The 7063-nt window shown below is 38.4% G+C and overlaps 1 long non-coding RNA gene across 1 annotated transcript; it reads left to right on the forward strand.

The window, feature by feature from the left end:
• The first annotated feature begins 1449 nt into the window (after positions 1–1449).
• On the forward strand, positions 1450–6097 carry LOC140234203 (uncharacterized). Its single transcript, XR_011901598.1, has 3 exons — positions 1450–1586; positions 4137–4276; positions 5962–6097. It is a non-coding gene; the product is annotated as an uncharacterized lncRNA (long non-coding RNA).
• The last annotated feature ends 966 nt before the right edge of the window (positions 6098–7063 follow it).

A 7063-nucleotide genomic window follows, 5' to 3' on the forward strand; every position in this document is an offset into this window, starting at 1 on the left:
AGGCAGTCAATACAATGATAAGTTCTACGATTCACCTTCAGTTTTCACCACAATTAAGAATATACTCTTACAGTGCATGTATAGGGAAGCATATGCTTGATATAACGTCGGCCCTTACATGACTGAATGACCACAGAAAATAAAATCAAATGGAAATTTCACGAAATTGACACTTGCTTGCAATAATACAAAAACAAGATGCTTTTCCTTTTTTGTTAAATTTTATTATTTTGATTTGTGAATGAAAAGGGGCATTCTACAAGGTACAGAATTAAAAGAAATCACTAAATGAAGTACGGACAATCTGACTACAAATAGCAATATGCATGCATGCTTGAAATTCTTTTCGAATTGAAATATAGAATTAAATTTCCATTTATTTTCTGAGGTCATTCAGTCATGTAAGGGCCGACGTATCAAACATCTCCTTCCCTATACATGAAATGCAAGGACATATTCTTAAAAGTGGTGAAAACCGATGCAGAAATATAGAAGTTACTGTATTAACAGCCTGTACCCATGCCACAGTAAGTTACTGGATAGGCCCACATGAATTGAGGACACCTACTAGCAAGAATTTACCTCCATAACCGCTCCTAGTGGCAGTTCCCCTTGAAAGCAGTTGAGAAATTGAGGCGACTACCCTGTTTAAATGTTACAGAATGAATAAATAAATAAATAAATAAATAAATAAATAGATAAATAAATAAATAGACAGATAGATAAATAAATAGATACATTAATTAATTAATAGGGAGATCCCTAGTTGGGGGGGGGGGGGGCAACCAACCCTTAGGGATCAGGCTAATGCGCATTTTTTATTGAGGTGGGTGACAACATAATTCTATAAAGGGTCAAACCTTTTTTGGCTTTGTGGGGTAAATTGACCAGCTGCGTAGCTTGCTCGCACACTTGCAGATTTGATGAATGGATGGTAAACGCAGCTTCGTTGTCTCAGTTCAGAATTATGTGTAATACAAATTAGAATTATCTTCCACAAGTTCTACTTCACATACGTTCAAATTCATGCCATAGGTCCAATAATAACGTATTCTTTGATTTTCAAGGTATCAACAATTCCCCATATCACAGGTGCATGTGCGTACATTTGAGACGTTTGATGAATAACAAAAGTGTTGTTTTATAGTATCAATGTGAATGCAAGACATCCTGCAACTGCTGTGTAAATCATTTACGATTTGTTACGGAGGCCTAACAAATTCCTTTCTAATTCATGAATGACGGACAATTTGTCGGTCGTTCATTAATCAGAACAACACTTAAAAAAAAATGTGTACGAACTTGATTGTAGGATGATTATTTTCTTCGCACACCAGTCTCAAAATTTGCGATTTTCTTTTTTTTTTCATAAAGGAACATGATACCAAGACCTAAGCTTTTCTCTTTGACTTTGTGCATAAATTCCTAGTGATCAATTAATAATAGCTGAGATCCTTGTGAGGCACATGCCAGATGTGAACACTAGGGACAACTCCGGACAAACACCTCTTCATTATGCTGCTGAGAATGGGAATGCCAGGATTGTACGCCTCCTCATTGATGCACAGGCAGACGTTGACGTGCAGGTCAGTGACTACCGTCTAATTCAAAGACATTACTCGCAATTCTTTTGGAAAACAAGAGACCCGCGGGTCTAGCGCTCGCCTGAGTATCGCAAGTTCACCTTTCACGCAGTCACTAATCTAGATTATTCACAGCTCTACCAAAATTTGACCAGGCATTCTCAAGTAGAAGATGAAAATGTACAATAAGGGCCCAAATTCTTTAAGATTCCTTAATTATTGGGGATTGGGGCCCCCTGGGGCCCTCTGGGTGGGGCATGGTGCCCATTTTGATAAATTTAGATCCTGACCCCCTAGGGATGCTACCTGCCAAGTTTGACGAAAATACATCATGAAGTTTTCAGGAAGAAGATGAAAATGTACAATTCAGGCCCCCATTTGGACCTTCCCAACCACCCACCCCTGCCCCCAAGAGGGGCACCCCTGGATCTCCTATGAACAAACTCAAAACTACAGTCATTAATGTACTCACTCATAGTATTATCTTAGCTCTATAACTTCTGATTCTACAGAAGATTTTTAAAGATTCCTTCATTTTGGGGGTTTGGGCCCCCTGGGCCCCCCTGGGGGCCCCCTGGGTGGGGCATGGTGCCCATTTTAACAAATTGAGATCCTAACCCCTTAGGGATGCTACCTGCCAAGTTTGGTGAAAATGGGTCATGGGGTTCTAAAGAAGAAGATAAAAATGTACAATTTAGGCCCCATTAGGACCCCTCCTCACCCCCTCCCCTGGGTCCCAAGGAGGGCACCTCGATTCTGCCATGAACAAACTTGAAACTACAGTCATCAATGTACTAACTTATAGTATTAACTTAGCTCCATCACTTCTGGTTCTAGAGAAGAAGATTTTTACAGATTCCTTAATTTTGGGGGGTTTGGGCCCCCCTGGGGGCCCCCTGGGTGGGACATGGTGCCCATTTTAACAAATTGAGTTCCTGACCCCGTAGGGATGCTACCTGCCAAATTTGATGAAAATCGGTCGTGGGGTTTTCAAGAAGAAGATGAAAATGTAAAAAGTTTACGCACGACGCACGACGCACGACGCACGACGCACGACGGACGCCGGACGAAGGGCGATCGCAATAGCTCACTTGAGCCTTTGGCTCAGGTGAGCTAATAAAACTACCCGAGATATATACTTAAAAAAATGACAGGCCTATGAATAAGAAAATACAACATTGTTGTACATCAAATTGAGATATTTAAACTCAATTATGAAGCAGACATGTTGACTCTTTTTTTAGAGTATTTTAGCGTATCAACAATGACATTCAATAAACGCTATGCTTGGCAAGATATCCTGTGAAGCTAAACATGTGGAGAGCCATTATGTTAAACGCCCGTTCTGCTATCACGATCTGGACCCCGATCTGTTGCAATCTGGCAGATCGGAGAGAGCGTCTAAGCCGCACATGGATAGGAATTATCGTAGCAGCAGCATTTGGAGGACGGGGTTGGAGGGGGGCATTTTTTTTTTTTTTTTTTTTTTTTCAGGTCGAGAAGAAATTGTGAACCTGTTCAAAATTTCGTCCCGATCTCCCCGATCAAAATTTACCTATTTTGAATCGTAAAGCAAGCGAGGAGAGCGTAGTGAGAGTGTAAATACCGCGGGATGAGCACTACACAGTCTTTCTGAGCGTATGAGATACTATAAGTGTTACAAAAATCAATTCCACTAAAAAAAAAAGAAGAAAAGAAAAAAAAGTCATTTTTTTTCATTAAAATTACACACTCCATCAACTTGATGCTGACATTTATGGTAAGGGTAGCAATTATTCCCCTACTTTCTTAGAGAATTTGCGTGGAATTTTCTTTATATTTTCTTTATAATGTCCACTCATACGTCATAACCTGTAGTAGTCTCCTCATCCAGCGGTTCTAACACCAAAACTTTAAAACTTCATAACTTTTGTATCCATAGTCCGATTTTCCTCAAACTTTCACTGATGTGTTCTACTAATATTGCTGCTTTCATTCGATCCACATTGCTCTTTGAGTTTGGGTTCCTTTCAAGCTGTTTCGGCTTTAGCTGTATACGCTGTTCCTGCGCTTTACCAGACTCAATTACGCACTTCTTCGGCTCTCACCGATTTAACAGGGACCTGCCGATACGCTGGAAAATTCGCAACCAAAATGTCTGCGAGAAGAAGTTCAAAGAGATCAAGGAGCAAAACTGTTGAAGAGGAGAAGGATGTTGTCGCTGCACCTGTCGAGGCAGGATATGAAAAAGGAGCGCAGATTTTCGAAGAAGAAGAAGAAATACAGACAAAGAAGAGAGGAAAGCAGCGAAGCTGGAGATATTGTCAGATTTTGGCGAGAACGGCATAGTTGGAAAGGGGCGTTAGGTGCATTCATGATAGATATTCGTTTTCCTCTGAATTCATGTCTGTTGTCACTTCTGTCAACATAATTTTCGAACTACTCGGTGAAATTTATTCAATAAGTAAACTTATCAAATCGTATTGCTTATCAAAGAATTTTAAATCCATTTCATTACACCTTATTTGAACACTTAATATCGTACTTTGTCGTTCTTCTAAATGCTTCATAAAGTCCAGAGACGGAACAACTCCTACCCACCTCGCTTGCAGCAGAAGGCACTGGGGATGTCTAAACGAGCTTCTGAAGGCTGAGGCAAAAATTGACGAAAAAATAAAAGACATTTTGCCGCCTCTTTGTTTCGCGATTGAAAGGTATGTGTGTATGGTGTATTTTTTTTTATTAGTTAGGTCTCATCAACCTCAGGGTTCATCATCCATCCACCAATCAATCGATCACTAAATTCATTATTATATAATGAAGTAGCCATCACAAACTGTCCACAACTGCGTGCAATACCAGCTCTCTGAAGCACATCCTTAATTCCCCCTGTTCCATTTTCCTACATGTAGTTCAGCGTGTAGCCATTCTCTGTTTTTCCTTTCTCTCCTTCCATTCTTTCCATCTATTCTGTCAAGTCGTGTCATGTTTTTGTGTTTCTCCTGTTTTGTTCCGTTCTGTCGTAAATTATATCTGTGTCAAGTGTTTGTAAATAAGAAGTACATAAGTTTGTTCTTTTGGAGTGGTTCACAACATAAAAGCTTGCTTTTTAGTGGACCTCTCAATTCTTTTCTTTTTCTCAACTGAAGCATAACTTTGTACATTTTTGCCAGCGTGCATTCTTTTGTTTATCTGTGTCATTTATCTTTTACAATGTCGAATGTTTTGTTATATGATGTAATTCCAGATCTATTATGTGATATGTTTTGTTCGAAAAAGAAGAATGAAAATAAATGAATTTAATTAAATTGAATTCGTGGATTATTGTTTCTTTAACAATCTGGATTAGTATTTGAATAATTGCCACTGATTTTACTTTAGAAATTTCACAAAATACCCCCAAATAAGGTTCTCCACACACTAAATGCATGCGGGACAAAGTGCCTCATACGTAACCCTGTCCCATGAGAAACACGTCATGTCTGTCTTTAATAGGACCTGTAATTAGAGCTTTTTGCCTCATGACATGAAACTTATCTGAGATAATTTTCAGTGTTGTGGCTTTTATCACACTGAGTTGCAAGTTGTAGAATGAAATACTTTTAGAGAGTTTTCTGGTGGAAAAAAACGTTCGGAAAAAAAAAAAGATCTTTTTTCTGGTCCCATACGTAACAGCACATATTTTCTCTTCTTTAACATATTTTTCAAGGTAATTTTCTCAATTTTGTACATGCTAATTCTTCTCCTAGATATCAATCACCATGATTAAGTTCAATGTGATCAAGGGTCCTTAAAGGTCCAGTTTACCTTTGGGAGCAGTGATTTCAAAAATGTTTAAGATATCACATTTGATGCATATGTGTAGGTCTGCTGTATCATAAAACATCCTACCATATGAAATATTTGCAATGAAACCTAAAATATAAGGAGATATCAGGGTTTTTCTTCATAAACCGTAACTGTATACGGTTTAGTCTGGGAACATCTTTATTATAACTATTGTTCACATTTTGTGTATTAAACAACACTTAACATCGATTATACGGATTCAAATTTTGACAGTGGTCGTTTCTATCCCTAACTCACATTTTAGAACTATTTTAAAGCACTAATGCTGGGTTTTTGTTTCATCTGCAAATGGTAAATTATGCCTTTAACACTATTTTTCAGACCACAAAAGCCTCTGAATGTACCATACGTAACCCACGTGTTATCTTGGACTTGCCCTATACTGCAATCTAATATGGGGGAAACTGTGGTAAATCAAAATTAATAAGGACCTTTACTTTGCAAAAGAAAGCTGTAGGAATCTGTAAAAACATCACTTGTATAACACTTATTAATATCTTATTCAATCAACTGAATGTATGTCTCTTTGTCTTTGTGTATCAATTCCTAGTAATCATGATGAAATAGCCCAGGTCCTTCTTAGACAGAAGCCAGATGTGAACACTAGGGATAGTGCCGGACAAACACCCCTCCATTATTCCGCTGGGAATGGGAATGCCAGGATTGTACAATTGCTTGTTGACGCACAGGCAGACGTTGACGTGCAGGTTAGTGGGTAATACCACGGAGGTTTCAAAGATGAGTTGTAATTGGCTGTAATTATTCCAACAGTTGTCACTTTTCTATTGATATACAAAAGAATTAAACAGGTGCATCTGTGCCTTTGATGACGAGGTTTGATGCCGCCGTCTTGCTGAGAAATCTGAAGATTAATTTTGAACGTTAACTTAATGTTGGCTATATTTTACGAAACGAAATTTCACACACAATGGTCAATCCTTTCCAGAAATATGTGCAAAAGTGTAAATCAGAGCTGTATCATGTAAAAGTGTTTAAAACTATACCCTCCTGGAAAGCCGGCTTTATCACTTTTCCACTTAATTCCGACAAATAAAACTGATATGGAATAATCTTCCACTATTCTTTTTTTCTTTATTAATAGATATATCAGATTAGTGTCAGTCCTTGACTGTCAAGTCGAGTAATTTTCATTTTCATTTTATCATTCTTTTGCGTAATCTGTATTCGCGCATTCCTGTTCTTAACCATTGTAATCTTATCACATATCTTTTGTAAGTAGGGGTGGCGAAACGTAATTACCATCACAAAGACATATCTTCCTTACAAAGTGGCTGACGATTATGCAATGAGACATGGGTCATTTTTCTTCCTATCTGCGCGGTAGATCCAGTTTGCCACATGATTCAAAAGTGTGCACCACATTGCACCCTCTTTATTAGCAAATAAGCTTGTTATGCATGATGCAGTAGCCCAACGCGTAACACGCAACTCGCACCAGTACAAACTTGAGATCCCGAGATGTAATACGGGATTTTACAGGATATAATTTGTATGCACAGCGGTATTTCACTGGAATAATTTGCCATTGGAGACACGATGTTCCCCCAACCTAGGTTTGTTTAAAAGTACATATATGTGTGTGAGTATAGAGACACAATGTTCCCCCAACTTAGATTTGTTCAAAAGGTTTT

Source organism: Diadema setosum, chromosome 10, assembly GCF_964275005.1.
Source record: "Diadema setosum chromosome 10, eeDiaSeto1, whole genome shotgun sequence".
NCBI classification, from domain to species: Eukaryota; Metazoa; Echinodermata; class Echinoidea; order Diadematoida; family Diadematidae; genus Diadema; species Diadema setosum.